General features: G+C 40.9%; 1 pseudogene; it reads left to right on the forward strand.

Annotated features, from left to right (window-relative positions):
- The window catches only part of LOC102175185, an 80390-nt pseudogene extending 64597 nt beyond the window's left edge, over positions 1-15793 (forward strand).

A 19762-nucleotide genomic window follows, 5' to 3' on the forward strand; every position in this document is an offset into this window, starting at 1 on the left:
CAGTATTGTGATGGTTTACACTGGGGCACACTTCTTAAAATAGTAGACTAGAATTCTTTTTTTTTTTTTTTTTAGGTTTATTGAGGGTGCAGGGAACTGGCTGCCCCAGCTGGGGAAGCTGGAAGCCAAGAGATTGTTCAGGGCACTTAAGCATGGTGTTTGTTTCTGGTTTCTTTAACTGTTTTCTCTTTCTGGAGAAACGTGGCCTCGCTGAAGCTGAATTTGAAAGGGAGGGTGGGATGAATTGGGAGATTAGGATTGACATATATAACTACCATGTGTAAAATTGATAGCTAGTGAGAACCTGCTGTATAGCGCAGGGAGCTCAGCTTGATGCTCTGTGATGACCTAGTGTGGTGGGGTTGGGGGAAGTCAGAGGGAGGTACAAGAGAGAGGGGATATATGTACACATATAGCTGATTCACTGCATTATACAGCAGAAACTAACACAACATTGTAAAGCAACTATATTCCAACTAAAAAAAAGAACCAGAGGTATTCAATATTTGTAAACATTCCCTGAATGCACGCACACAGCTTGCAGGCACACAGTTTGTCTGGAATTCTAAGTATGGAAGGCTATAGTGTAGCAAAAACTGGGCTTTCCAGGTTATATCATATCTTACTTTCTGTAGATGCTCTTTCACCAACACCTGGCTGGGATCCTGTTGGCTGTTCTAAGAACCATAAGAAGATACACTGGAGCTATCCTTGACCTGCCCCTGTCTCTGTGGCCTCCATTCTTCCAACAATTGTCTGCATCCTTGCCTAAGTACACCATAGACTTCATTCAATCTGATAGGTGGGTGGACATGTCTGTTCCTGAAATGCTATGGAGAGAAATGATGGGTTGCTTTTATCTTACTCCAGTTTTCAACTGCTCCCATTGAAGTCGGGGGAAGGTGATGCTCAGTGGTAAGATCATTTACTCAGGCCTCTAACAATTTCTGAGTACTTGGCTTTGCTTCTTTACTGGTGACTCTGGGTAGTTGTTTAACCTTTTAAATTTTCTAGGTTGAAAAATAGCATAATAATAATATTCCCCTTTCAGGGCTGTTCGGATTAAATGAGACAAGGTGAAGTATTTCACATCATTCCAGACAGATGGGGCTCAAAAACTGTTAACTGTCTCTCTTCTTCCTTCTCCTCTCTCTCTTCATCTCCTGATCTTCCTCCCTCTTTCCTATTCCTTTCTCCTAAGTGACAGGCAGCTCAGATTCTATTTAGGAAGGATGCTTAGGGTATGCAATCAGGTTGGAGGAGGAAGAGGAGTGGGCTAGAGAAATTGTCTTAATACATTTGTTCAGCGCAACTTCCCTTGAATAATGTGTTTATTTGAGATGGCTGAAAATGGGACAATGAACATCCACAAGCTGTCCCTTGGTTCCACCAAGTACTATACCAAGGACCCTGGGAGATACGATGATGATGGAGACACTTTTTTTCCCTCAAGAAATACAATTAAGAGAGACATTTGTGGTTTGATGAGCTACTCATATATAACGCAACTTACATTGCTCAGGCTTCCCTGGTGGGTCAGACAGTAAAGAATCTGCCTACAAGGCAGGAGCCCTGGGTTTCATCCCTGGGTTGGGAAGATCCCCTGAAGGAGGACGTGGCAACCCTGTACTCCAGTACTCTTGCCTGGAAAATGCCATGAACAGAGGAGCCTGGTGGGCTACAGTCCATGGGGCCGCAAAGAGTCAGACACAATTGGATGACTAATACACACAGGTTACATTACTTATGTTAGAACAGAAATATCCTTGGCTGTGGCAGCACAGAGGAGGGAGCAATTAATTCTTAGATAATGTGTTATCTCTAATTCAGAATCAGGAAAAAAGGATCTGCCTGTCTGCTAAAAATAACAATACTGTCATGTGTATATTGCATCAAGTAGATTATCAGGGAGAATATCAACAAAGACAATATTGTATCCAGCAAAGCGTAGCTACAGGCTCAGGAAGAAAGTGGTAGTGGGAAGGCTCTGAGGAGCTTCTTCCCTATAGCAGAGTTCTGATTTCACCCACAAACCTTGTTAAAGGAGTTCTGCTCTTATGCAGAAATAGTGATGGTGAAGTTGAGAGATACCAGGAGAAACCAGTGTTTGCCTTTAGTTATAGGCAATAAATTGTGTGGGAAATGCCAATTTCAAAATTCCTTCTTCCTACATGATTCAATGTGAGTAAGACAGAATCATTGTTGTTGACTATAAAATCCATCTCAAAGACTCAGAAATCATTAATGTCCAATAATACTGATTTTTTTTCTGTTAAGTCTGAGTCTTGCAGGTTCTATAAGTCTTTCCTTTGGCAGAAAATTCAATAATTTGTTATCACTGAAGGTAAAAGTAGTCTCAAAAATGTTTAGTTTTGTTTTGGTGTTATACACCTTTAGTCCATATAATGCTAGCTGTGTCTCCATAATTCTCTCCTGGAGAATTAATTAAGTTTCTTGTTTCTGAGGTTTACTACTTGACTATGTTTTTGTTGGAGGTCTGCTGGGAATTCTCGTTTATTTTTGGTCTTATGGGAAATTTTTCTATGTTAAAAATTGCAGAGTGGAGAACCATAGACTGATTATAATATTATATGGCAAAAAGTTTTCTATCTTATTTTTAAAATGAAAACAATATTGGTAACCTCAAAACCTGACAGAAGTTTTAAAAAAATGCTTCCTCGAAGTCTTCATCTGAAAAAAAAAAGTGCTGATTTTCAGACACTAAGCTCATGTTAAAGTATTCTTTGTTGAACAACAAACACTATGCTGTTCAGCAGTCAAAAATCTCATGATCTAATGATATTCACTGGAGAAAGCTCATGGAACACATATACATAAAAATATATGCATTTTTATGTATACATATAAATTTCATTTTTAATGAAAGTATGTGTTAGTCACTCAGTTTTGTCTCACGCTTTGCAATCCCATGGACTGTAGCTCACCAGGCTCCTCTGTCCATGGAATTCTCCAGGCAAGATTACTGGAGTGGATAACCATTCCCTTCGCCAGGGGATCTTACTGACACAAGGATAGAACCCAGGTCTCCTGAATTGCAGGTGGCTTCTTTACTGTCTGAGCCACCAGGGAAGACCATTTTTAATGGACTCAAATACAAAAATAGAATGCAATCTTTTAGCACAAGAGAGTGTTCCAATTTGGATACAAAATTGAGTCTATTTAAATTTAGGGGATTTTTAAAGAGGGTTGACACAGAGGCTTCTTTGAGACAAACCCTGCTGGTTTTCATTTTGACTGATCAGACACACTCAGGCTAACCCAGGTGGGTTCCAGGGTGCTGATTTCCTTCTATTTGTGCACTTTGAAATTAAGGACACTTTTTAAGAAACAAGCATATTTGAAAAACAGAAGAGGTAAAATCAGAGGGAGCCAATGGCACATTTTAATGTGTTACAAGTAATAATAAACGTCCCTAAAGGTCAATCCTTGTCTCTCAGTCATTTCTCTTCGTATTATTTCTTTCCCCCAGATTCCCTAGGTTGTTCATTTTTGTACAACATGCCTCCTTCTCCCCTACTGGAAACCTAACAGATGAGGAATGCCAGCCCACAACTGGGCTGGGTCAATCAGATTTTCTCTCTTAAGATGAGAACAGAGGGACCTGGGAAAGAGAGTTGCAGATGCTTAACTGAAAGGTTTCTCAGCATTTGGGACTGTGGGAAGAGATATGTGTCTATATAATGTTGTCGAGTCATAAGGGAGCTGAGAAGCCTTGAGGAAACAAAGAAGCTGCCCTGGCTTGAAAAGTCAACTCTTCTATCTCTGCGAGGATGCGAGGAGTGGGTAGGGGAGTCAGTTTCTACTTCACAGTTCTGGTTCTGCGGTGGTAGGGGGGCGGGGGCGGGTCCAGATGTCACTTCACTTGCTGTTTGTGGATTCTGTGTACTTCCCTGAATCCTTACAAACACCTTGCTACGTGTTTGCCTGGTGTGACTACACTTCTGTTATTTGTAACTACAAAAGGCTGATCAGGATGGAAATCAGGTTAAAAGTGCTATGGTTCTCCTTTTAGAAAATTTTATACATGGTCATGACTTCTATAGCAGTGATTGCAGCATTAAATATGAAAGCGGGATTAGCCTTTTAAAACAGACAGAGAAAATTCCTTTCTATTGGAATTAAGGAGAAGTTGACTCATCTGACCTTTGAGTGTTGTTTGCTAAAAGCGAAACGTGATATTTGCCCATATCAAGAAGTGTTAAGGGCCAACCCATTGCCTCATTGAGCCTGCAGCTAGGTTGAAGGAGACAAATATAATACCTGAAACAACCAGAGAATAATTCAAGGCAGGTAATGAGTGCTAGCTAAATCACGGGGTGCTGACTAGATGGGCATTTGATCTGAGAAGAAGAGGTCGGAACAGACTGGAACCTCACAAATGAGAGAGGCAAGAGGCGAGCTGCAAGAAAGGAGGGCTCAGTCTCTGGAATGGGCAGCTAAACTGGGGTGAAGGAGGGTTTCAGCAAGGGCAGGGAGGTAGGGAGGAGCCAAGGATGAGGATGCTTGTGTGAGTGCTCAATGTCTCTGTAGATGGGGCCCCACCTGACCCCAAGCCTCTGGTCCACTGGGCAGACGAGACACACAGAGATGGACATGCTTCCAAGATAGATGCAAGGCGAGACATGGCCAGAAGTCAAGGATATGTCTTAAGAGTTATTTATGACTTGGAGGGAGTTTGGAAGAGAATGAATGTACTGAGAAATGATGGGCAGGAGAATGGTTTCAAAACAAGGCTGGTATAGCCAGTGGGTCAGATGATGAAAAGTGTGAACCCAGGCTTGCAGTGATATACAACCGTTGTTCTTAAAGTTATTTTGGTAATGAAAACATTTTCCTTCCTTCTTTCTTTTAAGCATTAGAACATTCAGTTCAGTTCAGTTGCTCAGTCGTGTCCGACTCTTTGCGACCCCATGGACTGCAGCACGCCAAGCCTCCCTGTCCATCATCAACCCCCAGAGCTCACCCAAACTCATGTCCATTGAGTTGGTGATGCCGTCTAACCATCTCATCCTGTCATCCCCTTCTCCTCCTGCCTTCAATCTTTCCCAGCATCAGGGCCTTTTCAAATAAGCTAGTTCTTCACATCAGGTGGCCAAAGTATTGGAGTTTCAGCTTTAACATCAGTCCTTCCATTGAACACTGAGGACTGATCTCCTTTAGGATAGACTGGTTGGATCTCCTTGCAGTCCAAGGGACTCTCAAGACTCTTCTCCATCACCACAGTTCAAAAGCATCAATTCTTCAGTGCTCAGCTTTCTTTATAGTCCAACTCTCACATCCACATCTAGATGGACCTTTGTTGGCAAAGTAATGTCTCTGCTTTTTAATATTCTGTCTAAGTTGGTCATAACTTTCCTTCCAAGGAGTAAGCACCTTTTAATTTCATGGCTGCAGTCACCATCTGCAGTGATTTTGGAGCCCATTAGAATACTAGGTTGTTTTTTTTTTTTCAAGTATTTAAAAATTTATTTTAATTAATTAATTAATTAGGCTGCACCAGGTCTTAGTTGTGGCTTATGGGATCTAGTTCCCTAACCAGGGATTGAACCAGGGTCCCCTGCATTGGGAGCACAGAGTCTTAACTGCTGGACCACCAGGAAAATTCCAAATTTTATTTTTTTTACTTATTTACTTTTGGCTGCACCACATGGCTTGCAGGATCTTACTTTCCTGACCAGGGATCAAACCAGTGCCCTTGGCAGTGAAAGCACAGAATGAAACCATTTTCTTATTAAGAAATCTTAAGTGGAAGCTCAGTGAACAAAATAGATGAAAATTATTAGTTCTGGCTGAAGTGGAGGAGTGGGTCTGGGACCCCCGTGGTAAATGCCATACCCCTTTCCCTCCCCTTGAGGCTTGTCCACAGTTCTTAGGTTTTCCTTTAGTTAGCTGCTTGAAAATCCGGAGCATTGGAAAGTAGAGGGCTGTCACAGTCAGGGATGGTGAGAAAGCAGCGATTGTGAAAGAATTCAGGTGTGAGGCGGTGCATCTCAGCCTGGGATGGAGGGGGAAGTAGAGGGAAGAGAGAGGAAACAGTCACTGTCCTACTTCCCATGTATTTACCAGAACTGATCATTATACCTCTTTCTGCTCCTTGATTTTCCTTTCTACCAGCGGTGCTCACAACCTCCTTTGGAATACTGAGTGAGGACTTTTTAACAGATCCCTAAGCTGCAGTCCTTGTGCAGGGAATAAAGAAAAGTTAATAGATGAGCAGTGCCAACTGCCTAATTTTCAGGGTTCATCTCATAGGTGTTTCTTCTAGAAGTGTATCTGTCTTTCCTCTTCCAGATATAAGCTGCCTTTTATGTATTTCTGACATTTTACAGTTTCCTGCTTAGGAAGAAAGTGGGCTTCCCAGGGGGCTATATTAAATTGAATAGATTGTCAGGTAGCACTCACTGAAGAGTTACAACAAAAAAGAGGACCGCATTCATCTCTAGTTTTTTACTCATCTCTAGAATTCTTTTTTTCCTGCTTCCAAATTAAGTCTCTGTTGGTTCTGGCCAGTTAACTTGGCTTCCCATCCTAAAACGTGGATCTACTTGAGCTGATTTCAATGAGAGGTGAGGTTATAATGACACAGCTCTAAAGGGGACACTGATGGGCTTATTTATCCATCAGCATTCATAGTCTTTATTAACCAAGCAGAGCTGATTGAAATATCTTGGCAACCAATCCACATTTGCTGTATTGAAGTAACTTGGTGAATGGGAAAATAACACTGGTCTATGATGAAAGACTAATATGTGAGGTTCAGACAGTGAATTCTTAAATTTACACTGTTGTTAAGAACTTACCTAAGGAAATCTACATACTAAAAAGCAGAAAAGGACCAAAAAAAAAAAAGCCCAACCTTTCAAGATGGCCCTTATTTGCTCTCCAACAATCAGAATTGCCTTATGAAATTAAAAAGGGGGAAAACGTCAACTGGACCAAATATTTCGAAGTAAACATTCTGAAGTACAGTTCTGAGTATGCTGTTCCTCTGCTCAAAATCTGTCCATAGGATAAATTCAGGCCTCTCTAAGGCTTGGCTCAGAACTGCCTTGCCAGCTGTGTCTCCACCTGTTGCCTCCACATACCCCACAGACACCATTTCTCAGGCAGAGCTCATAGGGCCCATCTCTGTGCCTGTACTCTTGCTGTTATGAGCTGCTAAGACATTTCGATACCACCCTGCCAGAAGCTTAAGGAAACTCCACTGTCTGGTTTATAGGCTGCTGTTCCCTTTTGTGAAGATGTTCATTCATTCAGTATCCCTGAAGGGGTGCTCTCTTTCCTTTGTCTTACTTTAGATGTTTGAAATGAGCTTATAAGACATTCCTGCCTCCTGCCTAACCACTTTTTAAAAGATATTTGTGTGCATGATTTGTAAATCTCTAAAGTAGATGCTGATATATTGATAAATAGTGGGGGAAATGTGGGCTTTGGGATCAGCTTGATCTGAGCTCAGATTTTAGCTTCACCAGCTAGTATCTGGCTTGGGCAAATTCTGTATCTGCTCTGTTCCTCTATGTCATCTGTTAAATGAGGATCAAATTAATGATCTCCAGAGGGGTGATTATCAGTGGGGTTTCCCTGATAGCTCAGCTGGTAAAGAATCCGCCTGCGATGCAGGAGACTTTGGTTCAATCCCTGGGTTGGGAAGATCTTCTGGAGAAGGGAGAGGCTACCCACTCCAGTGTTCTTGGGCTTCCCTGCAGCTCAGCTGGTAAAGAATCCGCCTGCGATGCTGGAGACCTGTGTTCGATCCCTGTGTCAGGAAGATCCCCTGGAGAAGGGAAAGGCTACCTGCTCCAGTATTCTGGCCTAGAAAATTCCAAGGACTGTATAGTCCATGGGATTGCAAAGAACTGGACACGACTGAGCAACTTGACGTCCACTTGACTTTCCCTTTCAGCGTAATTGGGAATATACAAGAGATCAAGAATATGAAGTCCAAGTTCGGCCCCTAACTTCAAGGTAGGTGCTCACTGAATGGGATTTTCTTTTTGTATTCTCTACATCATTTAGTATGGGTCCCTGAACTGTTAAGGTGCTCAATAACATTTTCCAAACTGAATTAAAATGAACAAGAGATTAGATTTGGGGAACTTCCCTGGGGGGTCCAGTGGCTAAGACTGGACCCAATGCAGGGGGCCCTGGTTCAATCCCTGGGTGGGGAACTAGGGATTCCCCTAGTTCCCACATGCCACAACTTAGAGTTTGCATGCTGCAGCTAAGACCCAACACAGTCAAATAAATAAATAAAAATATATTTTAAAAAAGGGATTCGATTTGGGACTTTACTGGCAATGTTAACTCTTTTCAGATCTCTTAGTACTACCCTGTACATCAAAACACTAATTTACAAAATTGGCTAGAAAACAAAACAATGTTTTACACATTTTTTTGTAAGGTGGAAGCCCGCTTACTGGGATGCAGGAACCAAACAGGAATTGTGATGAGGCCATTTTCTCTTGCGTCCTCCTGCCTTAGTCCTAGAGGCCAGGCTCTTTTTTGGAGAGAGGCTTCTAGCTATGAGCTTCTACAGTGGAGAAACCATATATGGTATGCTGGACCCCACAGTGATTAGGAGAGCAGCATCTGGTTGGTGTCCAGGCTCTGAGGTGATGGAAGCCTTCTGCCTCCATAACCCCAGCTTTCTAACACGGTTCAGAAGATTAGGCAGTGCACTTCAGAAAGCCCTAATCGAGCTTCTGTGAATGTGCCTAAGTCCAGACAGTGTAAAGTACCTGACCGACAGCTAGAGAACAGCTTTCTTCAGAAGAGTGTGCCATTTTATGGTGCGCCGCTTGAACTGAATTTTTAAAATCATAAATGCATACTTGCCTCCACTAGGTTTTTCAATTTTAAACAAGTACTATTTGTTCATTGTAGACAATTTGAAAAATATATAAAAGCAAAATGGCATATCTAAATGTTAACATAGCTTTTATTTTAAAAATGATTGCATCCTATAAATGCTGTTTTGAAAACTACACTTGTATCTCAATTTACTGTGTTCATTTTCCTATGTCAATAAATTTCCTTTGTCTTCTGTCACAGAGGTTCCATGCTTTACTTATCCAATTCCACAGAGCTGAAGATTTTTAATAATGCTGAAATAAATATCCTTTCATATATGTCATTTCACATATTATCTTGGGGTAAATCATAGAAAAATGATTTCTAGATAGGAGGTATCTATAAATGTTGCCAAATTATAATATTTGTACCAATTTTCACTTTTCTATTGTCTGACAGTTATTTCAGTTTTGTTACTGTCATAACTTATACTATAAAAAGATCCTCGAACATGATTTTTTCATACCTACTGTTTTTATAGGGTAAATACAATTGCAGTATCAAAAATATAAGCATGTTTGAAGATTTCACCCATATTGCCAAATTTCCTTCTAAAAAGATTATTCACTCTCACCTCTAGTGATAAGAATTCCACTTATTTCTCAGGATGCTTGCCAGTAACTTATCATTAAATATCTTTTTTGCTAATAAGATTGTCCAAGAACAGTGGTTCAGTATTTTGATTTGTATTTCTTTGATTGTTAATGAGGTTGAACATAATTTCATGTGTTTGTTTTCAGTCTTAAGATTTATTAATATAGTAATTCAGCTTTACAAGTACTCTTTTTAGTATTAGAATTAGATCACAACACTCTTGTTTTGGCTGAATTAATTAGCTTGGATACTGTTAATCAACAACTATTTATTGAGCCCTGACTGGCTGCAAACTGTGACAGCCACAGAGAGGATGGAGCAGAGGAGAAAAAGTGAGTTCCTATCTCTAAGAAAATGACCAGCTGGACAGAAGATTCAGATACATACAAACAGACCATTTAAAATTGGAAACCTTGTATGTTTTGTTTAATATTTATAATATGTAAAAGAATATTAATGATACAAAAGGATCTGAGACTACTAACAACAAATAGCACAAGTCCAAAAACCGCTAAGATAGAGATTGAAGAATGGAATTTACTTTGAGCTTAAACTAAAAATATCGAGGTTGCTAATTATGATACATATGACTTAATTCTGAGCTTTTTGGCAGCTAGAATGAAATGTGAAGTGCCATGTAGCTGTCATTAACTAATGAAAGGATGTGTGTAAGTATGTTACAAAGGATCAAACCTTTCCAGTATTATCTTAGCAGAAGAATTCTCACACGTATGTTTCTCTAACAAGTCTTGAACCACAGAACAAAGTCTTCAATAGAATTTTCTTGAAAATCCTGTCTTTGCATTACAATTTCTTTTTCTTTTTCTTTTTTTCACTGAAGCACAGTTGATACACAATGTTGCATTAGTTTCTGGTATACAGCAAACTGATTCAGTTATACATATTCTTTTCCATATTATTTTAAATTATGGTTTATTATAGGTTATTAAATATAGTTCCCTGTGCTATTCAGCAGGACTTTGCTGTTTATTTTATATATAGTAGTTTTTACCTGAACAAAAAAGGTCTTAATGACCCAGATAATCATGATGGTGTGATCACTCACCTAGAGCCAGAAATTCTGGAGTCTGAAGTCAAGTGGAAACATTACTAGGAACAAAACTAGTGGAAGTGATGGAATTCCAGCTGAGCTATTTCAAATCCTAAAAGATGATGCTGTTAAAGCGCTGCACTCAACATGACAGCAAATTTGGAAAACTCAACAGTGGCCACAGGACTGGAAAAGGTCAGTTTTTATTCCAATCCCAAAGAAAGGTAATGTCAAAGAATGTTCAAGCTGCCATACAACAGCACTCATTTCACATGCTAGCAAGATTATGCTTAAAATCCTTCAAGCTAGGCTTCAGTGGTATGTGCACCAAGAACTTCCAGATGTTCAAGCTGGATTTAGAAAAGGCAGGGGAACGAGAGATCAAATCATCAATATCCACTGGATCATGGAGAAAGCAAGGAAATTCCAGAAAAACATCTACTTCTGCTTCACTGACTATGCTAAAGTCTTTGACTGTGTGGATCACAACAAACTGGAAAGTTCTTAAAGAGATGGGTATACCAGACCACCTTACTTGCCTCCTGTATCCAGGGCAAGAAGCAACAGTTAGAACTGGCCATGGAACAACTGGTTCAAAATTGGGAAAGGAGTATGTCAAGGCTATATAGTGTCATCCTGCTTATTTAACTTATAAACAGAGTACATCATGAGAAATGCTGGGCTGGATGAAGCACAAGCTGGAATCAAGATTGCTGGGAGAAATAACAACAACCTCAGATAGGCAGATGATACCACTTTAATGGCAGAAAGTGAAGAGGAACTAAAGAGCCTCTTGATGAAGCTGAAAAAGGAGAGTGAAAAAGTTGGCTTAAAACTCAACATTAAAAAAGCAAAGATCATGGCATTCAGTCCCATCACTTCATGGCAAATAGATGGGGAAAAAATGGAAACAGTGACAGACTTTATATTCTTGGTCTCCAAAATCACTGCGGATAGTGGCTGAAACCATGAAATTAAAAGATGCTTGCTCCTTGGAAGAAAAGCTATGAAAAACCTAGATAGCATATTAAAAAGCAGAGGCATCACTTTGCCAACAAAGGTCCATATAGTCAAAGCTATGGTTTTTCCAGTAGTCATGTATGAATATGAGAGTTGGACTATAAAGAAGGCTGAGTGCTGAATAATTGAGGCTTTTGAACTGTGGTGTTGGAGAAGACTCTTGAGAGTCCTTTGGACAGCAAGGAGATCAAACCAGTCAATCCTAAAGGAAATCAACCCTGAATATTCATTGGAAGGACTGATGCTGAAGCTCCAAGACTTTGGCCACCTGATGCAAAGAACTGACTCATTAGAAAAGACCCTGATGCTGGGGAAGATTGACGTCAAGAGAAGAAGGGGGTGACAGAGGATGAGATGGTTGGATGGCATCACCGACTCAAGGGACATAAGTGTGAGCAAACTCCAGGAGATAGTGAGGACAGAGAAGCCTGGCATGCTGCAGTCCATGAGGTCACAAAGAGTTGGACACAACTTAGTAACTGAACAACAGTTTTTATCATCATGATCGTTTCTTACTGTAACAACAACAAAGATGAAGGCATAGTATTACATTGTAGTCCTTAGTATTAATGTTTCTGAAAAAGTTAGACACATGCCTTTCTGATGATCTGATTTAGTAAAGAAGTAGAGCCTTCAGAATCTAGAGTCAGAATTACTCATAAATCTTTCACCAATTCATTTAAAATTTTTTATTGAAATATAATTGATTTTCAATGTTGTGTTAGTTTCAGTTGTATGGCAAAATGATTCAGTTAAACTCCCCCCCACACATACATACATACATGTACACAAGATATTGAGTATAGTTTCCTGTGCTATGCGGGAGATCCTTGCTATCTATTTTATACATAGTAGTGTATACATTTTAATCCCAATCTTCCAATTTATCATTCTCTCCTTACTTTCCCCGCCCTGTGGCAACGATAAACTTATTTTCTATATCTGTAAGTCTATTTCTGCTTTATAGATAAGTTCATTTGTATCGTATTTTTAGATTCCACACTTAAGTGGTATCATATGATATTTGTCTTTCTCTGTCTAACTTACTTCACTTAGTATTATAATCTCTAAATCTATCCATGTTGCTGTAAATGGCATTATTTCATTATTTTTCTTGGCTGAGTAAATATTCCATTGTGTATATATACCATATCTTCCTTATCCATCATCTGTTGACAGACACTTAGGTTTCTTCCATGTCTTGGCTTTTGTAAATAGTGCTGTTGTGAACACTGGAGTGCTGGCCAACCCATTTCAAAATCAGTTGTTTCGACTGGTATTTTGACAGGCACTGTACCAATGACTGAAGGAGATTAAAGATGAGAAAAATACGAGACTGCTAATGCCCAGGAACCCAAACTTTAGGTATAGTTTTCAATATTTCATTTATTTATGCATTCAACACATGTGTAATAGGGCTTCCCAGGTGGCTCAGTGGTAAAGAATCCACCTGCCAAAAAGGAGACATGGGTTCAATCCCTGTATTGGGACGATCCCCTGGAGAAGGAAATGGCAACCCGTTCCAGTATTCTTGCCTGGGAAATCCCATGGACAGAGGAGCCTCGCGGGCTGCAGTCCATGCAGTGGCAAAGAATCAGACACAACTTAGTGATTAAACAGCAGCACATTTGCATGTTTAATAAGTCTGAGATACTGAGTTAGGGACTGTTTTACAAGGATCAACAATCTTTTCAGGAGAAGAGAAATAGCTAAAACATAATGTGGTAAAACTACTGCAACAGTGATAAATGCAAAGTGCAAGGGAGCACAGAAGAAAAAGTAAATCTGTGCGCCTCTGTATTTGATGTCAGAAAAGGCTTCTGAGGGAAACTGACATCTCATCTACATTGCAAAGCTGAATAAGAGTTCATCAGTTCACTTGCTACTAAGAACTTAAAGTGAGTGGAAGTGGATACACACACAAGTCTTCAGAAGGAGTGGCTAGAGACTGCTAAGGTGCTCAGACTCCATCAAGAAAAACTGGAGGCTAGTAGCTATGATCCCCAGTAAAGTTCATCTATGCTAGAAAGACCTGAATGGAAGAGGAAGTGAGCTTAACAAAGTCGAGATTTTAGTCAAAACAAATCCCTGGGGCCAAAAACAAAAGGCGTTCCAAAGGTAACGTTGCTGGGTGGGGCAGATATATCAGAGCCCTTTGGTGTTCTCAATGTGTGGAAGAATGAGGATTTCACCCAAATTGTGGGAAACTATGAGCTCATATGTATTACTAGGGCTAGAAATGATGCTCAGAAATTCAACTATGAACCTGATGTGCTGTGGAAACACTGGAACAACATTCAGCTGGTGAATGAGCGGATCACTAGTGACATCTCGTCCACAAAGACCCAGCAAGCCCTCAGAAGGAGTCAGAGCATTCATTACTTGGTACCAGACCTTGTCCATCAGCTCAGTTCAGTCGCTCAGTCGTGTCCGACTCTTTGCGACCCCATGAATTACAGCACGCCAGGCCTCCCTGTCCATCACCAACTCCTGGAATTCACTCAGACTCGCGTCCACCAAGTCAGTGATGCCATCCAACAATCTCATCCTCGGTCGTCCCCTTCTCCTCCTGCCCCCAATCCCTCCCAGCATCAAAGTCTTTTCCAATGAGTCAACTCTTCGCATGAGGTGGCCAAAGTACTGGACTTTCAGCTTTACCATCATTCCTTCCAAAGAAATCCCAGGGCTGATCTCCTTCAGAATGGACTGGTTGGATCTCCTTGCAGTCCAAGGGATTCTCAAGAGTCTTCTCCAACACCACAGTTCAAACCCATCAATTCTTCGGCGCTCAGCCTTCTTCACAGTCCAACTCTCACATCCATACATGACCACTGGAAAAACCATAGCCTTGACTAGACGGACCTTAGTCAGCAAAGTAATGTCTCTGCTTTTGAATATGCTGTCTAGGTTGGTCAAAACTTTTCTTCCAAGGAGTAAGCGTCTTTTAATTTCATGGCTACAATCACCATCTGCAGTGATTTTGGAGCCCAAAAAAATAAAGTCTGACACTGTTTCCACTGTTTCTCCATCTATTTCCCATGAAGTGATAGGACCAGATGCCATGATCTCTGTTTTCGGAATGTTGAGCTTTACGCCAACTTTTTCACTCTCCTCTTTCACTTTCACCAAGAGGCTTTTTAGTTCCTCTTCACCTTCTGCCAGAAGGGTGGTGTCATCTGCATATCTGAGCTTATTGATATTTCTCCCAGCAATCTTGATTCCAGCTTGTGCTTCTTCCAGTCCAGCGTTTCTCATGATATACTCTGCATAGAAGTTAAATAAGCAGGGTGACAATATACAGCCTTGACGTACTCCTTTTCCTATTTGGAACCAGTCTGTTGTTCCATGTCCAGTTCTAACTGTTGCTTCCTGACCTGCATACAGATTTCTCAAGAGGCAGGTTAGGTGGTCTGGTATTCCCATCTCTTTCAGAATTTTCCACAGTTTATTGTGATCCACATAGTCAAAGGCTTTGGCATAGTCAATAAAGCAGAAGTAGATGTTTTTCTGGAACTTTCTTGTTTTTTCCATGATCCAGCGGATGTTGGCAATTTGATCTCTGGTTCCTCTGCCTTTTCTAAAACCAGCTTGAACATCTGGAAGTTCACGGTTCACCTATTGCTGAAGCCTGGCTTGGAGAATTTTGAGCATTACTTTACTAGCGTGTGAGATGAGTGAAATTGTGCGGTAGTTTGAGCATTCTTTGGCATTGCCTTTCTTTGGGATTGCAATGAAAACTGACCTTTTCCAGTCCTGTGGTCACTGCTGAGTTTTCCAAATTTGCTGGCATATTGAGTGCAGCACTTTCACAGCATCATCATTCAGGATTTGAAATAGCTCTACTGGAATTCCATCACCTCCACTAGGTTTGTTTAGTGAAATATATAATTTGTATGGCTCTATGAATGAAGAGCAGAGAAGGCAATGGCACCCCACTCCAGTACTCTTGCCTGGAAAATCCCATGGACAGAGGAGCCTAGAAGGCTGCAGTCCATGGGGTCGCTGAGGGTCGAACAGGACTAAGTGACTTCACTTTCACTTTTCACTTTCATGCATTGGAGAAGGAAATGGCAACTCACTCCAGTGTTCTTGCCTAGAGAATCCCAGGGACGGAGCCTGGTGGGCTGCCAGCTATGGGGTCGCCCAGAGTCGGACATGACTGAAGCGACTTAGGAGCAGCAGCAGCAGCATGAAGAGAGGCATTTGGGGATTATCCTGGCTCCTTTGCAGAAAAACACTATAGAAGCTAACTCCTAAGAAACTCTACAGCATGATATTTTGGACTTCCATTTTTGGAATTTGAAATAATCAGGGTATTAGTAATGGAGGAAAGTAATTATGATCCTGTCTCATACACTAAAACTTAAAAGTTTGGTAAAAATCATTAGCAAATTAACATCAGGTTTGCCAAAAAAAAAAAAAAAAGTTCGTCAGATTGAGAAGGTAAGAAAGACCTGGTAGGCAAAGGGCACAACATACACAAAAACACAGATGTACAAAAGCACAAAATAAGCAGACTATTGGGGTAGGGTATAGGGGATGGGGAATATAGGTTTTCCAAGCCAGGTTGGGTGAACTCTATCCTCTAGAGCTCTGCTGTCCAATTTGGTAGCCACAAGTTTTGGAGGTTACTTATGTTCAAACTAATCAAAATTAAACATAATTAAAAATTCATCTCCTCCGTTCTGTGAGCCACATTTCAAGTACTCAGTAGCCACATGTGTCTAGTGGCAATCGTACTGGAGAGCACAGATTAACATCACTGCAGAGAATTATATTGCATAGCCCTGTTACAGACAGCGGAGTGCCTTGAAAGACTGTTAACAGTGGAGTAACGTGACCTTGGACTGCAAAGAGATCCAATCAGTCAATCTTAAAGGAAATCAACTCTGAATATTCATTGGAAGGACTGATGCTAAAGCTGATGCTCCAATACTTGGGCCACCTGATGTAAAGATCTGACTCACTGGAAAAGACCCTGATACTGAGAAAGATTGAAGGCAGGAGGAAAAGGGGGTGGCAGAGAATGAGATGGTTGGATGGCATCACCAACTCAATGGATAGGAGTTTGAGCAAACTTCAGGAGATAGTGAAGGATAGGGAAGCCTGGAGTGCTGCAGTTTATGGAGTTGCAAAGAATTAGACATGACTTAGCAACTGAAACAACAACAACAACAATGTGAGCAGCCTACTGACCTGAAGTATGTTGAATTAGAAAAGGAAGGGAGATGATGAGTGACAGTGGAGAAATGGGTCCAGTCTCTGCAATTTGGAAGGCAGAAGCAACATGACCAATTAGATGGAGAAAGCAAGCAGTCGAGAGTAAAACTGATATTTCATGACTGGGTGGAGAGTGATAACTGATACCATTCATGCAAACAAGGAAAAGAAGAGGGGGCCAATTGGGAAAAAAGGACAAATTTAGTGTTGATTTGACATGTTCCAGTTGAGGTATCTATGGGATCTCCATGTGAACAGGTCATTTAATGCTCATGAAAGATGATAGATCTCACACAAAATCATAGGAGTCTTCACTATATAGGTAAGGTGACCACATAAAATAACAACAGCTAGCAGGACTTCAAGTGCTAGGCATGTTCCAAATACTTTGCATACAGTTTAGCTGTTGTAATCTTCCCTATAACTACACGAGGTAGGATTTCCTATTATTAACCCCATTTTACAGGACAAGGAAGCCGGAGAGGCACAGAGAGGTTACATAATTCATTGTCCAAGTTCATACCAGTAAGTGGTAGAGTTGAGATTTGAACTCAGATAAACTACCTAGCCAAAAATTCATACACAAAGGATAATGTGACAGGTTATGCAGACAGGGGGATCTGATATTTTTGGGAGAAATTCCATGAAATTCTAAAAATTAAATCCCATTTAACTGTATAATGAGAGCAATTTTTACAATAGAAGTAAAGTGGATTAATTTTGTGCTGTTTAGAAAATCTACAACGCATCATCACTGGTTTTTTAGTAGTGGTTGAAGCTGTAGGAATCACTGTGTTTGCCAAGGAAGAATGTGAGGGTGGGGAGAAAAGATAGCCCCAAACGGAACCTGGAGAACACTGATACTCAAGAGGTGACTGAAGATGGAAGGTCAGTTGCTAAGTCACTTCAGTCATGTTCAACTCTGTGCAACCCCATAGACAGCAGCCCACCAGGCTCCCCCTTCTCTGGGATTCTCCAGGCAAGAACACTGGAGTGGGTTGCCATTTCCTTCTCCAATGCATGAAAGTGAAAAGTGAAAGTGAAGTTGCTTAGTCATGTGCAACTCTTAGCGACCCCATGGACTGCAGCGCACCAGGCTCCTCCATCCATGGGATTTTCACGCAAGAGTGCTGGAGTGGGGTGCCATTGCCTTCTCTGAGAAGGTCAGTAGAAAAGACCAAAAACCAGAAGAACGGGACATGCCAGAAGCCAAAGGAAGAAAACATCAAAGAGAAATTGGTCAGTGGGAAGAGTTCATATAAAATAAAACCTGAAAAAGTTTCCAGTGACTTTCCCAAGCACTGCTGGCTGTTGTCAGAACAGTTTTCGTGGTACAGAGGGTGAGGGAGCCGGAAGGTTGTGGAGTGAGAAATGTACAGCCAGTACAAGTCTTCCAGAAATTTGGTGGTGAGGAGAAAGTTGGACTCCTGGGCATAAATAGTCTTAAATATTAACACATAGATAGAAAAAAGCCACTCTATGTCTTTGAGGAAATGGGTCACTGGGATTCCTGCGGACTAGTCTAGAGCTTTTTTCTAAGAACTAGCAGGATAGCAGCTCAAATGCTTGAACAAGGACTTCACTGACACCATGACATTTTGAATCTCAAAGAATCTAGGCACTATATAATTACTATGCATTCAACATTCATGATTTACCTTGTGAGAAATGACAAGGAGGATCATGATATCAATTTGGTACTTTGCTGAGGTAGGAATTTTAACTGTGTGCCTGGTGCTGCTAAGAGGGGGTCCGCCTCTTAGTTGGTTTGTGACCCCAGCAGACAGACCAGAATCCTCTCCCACCCCCTGTCACATGAAGTCTGTAAAGGTGTTTTGTTTTTTTTGTTTTTTTTTTTTTTTTTTTTGTGAAGATATGGCCATTAAATGAGAGACAAAACTCAAAAAGGAAGTTTTCTTAGTGTACAGGTGATGTCCAGACAGATATGTGTCTAAATGCAAATAGGATTTAGGAGACAACTCTTGTGGCTCAGTGGGTGAAGAAACCACCTACAATGCAGGACACATGGGTTCGGTCTCTGGATTGTGAAGATCTCCTGGGGATGGAAATGGCAATCCATTCCAGTATTCTTGCCTGGGAAATCCCATGGATAGAGGGGCCTGGTAGGCTACAGTCCATGGGTCACAAAGAGTCAGACATAACTGAGAAGGAACTTTCCAGAAGAAATATGAACCCACTTTCATGATTTTGACCTCTTGACAGTTACAGGAATATAACTGGTTTCTGGACCAAATAAGTCGGGTGACCACACACCTAGGTTGTCTTGGTTACTCCTGGTTGACTTTTGTTGAGCTAGCATAATATTTAATAGTCCTAGTTTGTATGATAAATTAAAAGGTCATGATACAGACAATGCCATGATGAACTCAACTAGATATAGGGAAGTGAAGAGGGGTAGACAGAGGGTATCAGGGAAGATTCTGAAGGTGCAGGCTTGAAGAAAACAGATTTTCAACAGGGGAGAGAAGGGAGAGGATGTATCCTGATTGGGACATGATAAAAGCACAGAACTGCTGGCCTCACAGAAACCAAATACCTTGAATTCTCCCTCAAACCATGCTCCTGTAAAAACCAATCACACCCAAAGAAGATAAAATGAAAAGCAGAATGCAATTAACATCTTCTAAGAGACCCAATGCCTTCATTTCAGCTATCTAGTTCTGACAATTTGAAAGTTATTTGTTAATATTTATATACTTTAAGTTATTTTTCTGTAGAGAATACTACTGAGCACTTATATTGCATCACGATGTCATTCAAAAAACTTCTTCAACCCATTCTTAGATTCCAATCTTTTAGAATTTGGATGGGGGAGCTTGGTGGGCTGCCGTCTCTGGGGTCGCACAGAGTCGGACACGACTGAAGTGACTTAGCAGCAGCAGCAGCAGCAGCAGCAGCAGCAGCAGCAGCAGCAGCAGCAGCAGCAGCAGCAGCAGCAGTATCTAGCTAAAGAGGGATTTGGATGAAGGAGATAAACTTAATTTA

Source organism: Capra hircus, chromosome 28, assembly GCF_001704415.2.
Source record: "Capra hircus breed San Clemente chromosome 28, ASM170441v1, whole genome shotgun sequence".
Taxonomy (NCBI): Eukaryota; Metazoa; Chordata; class Mammalia; order Artiodactyla; family Bovidae; genus Capra; species Capra hircus.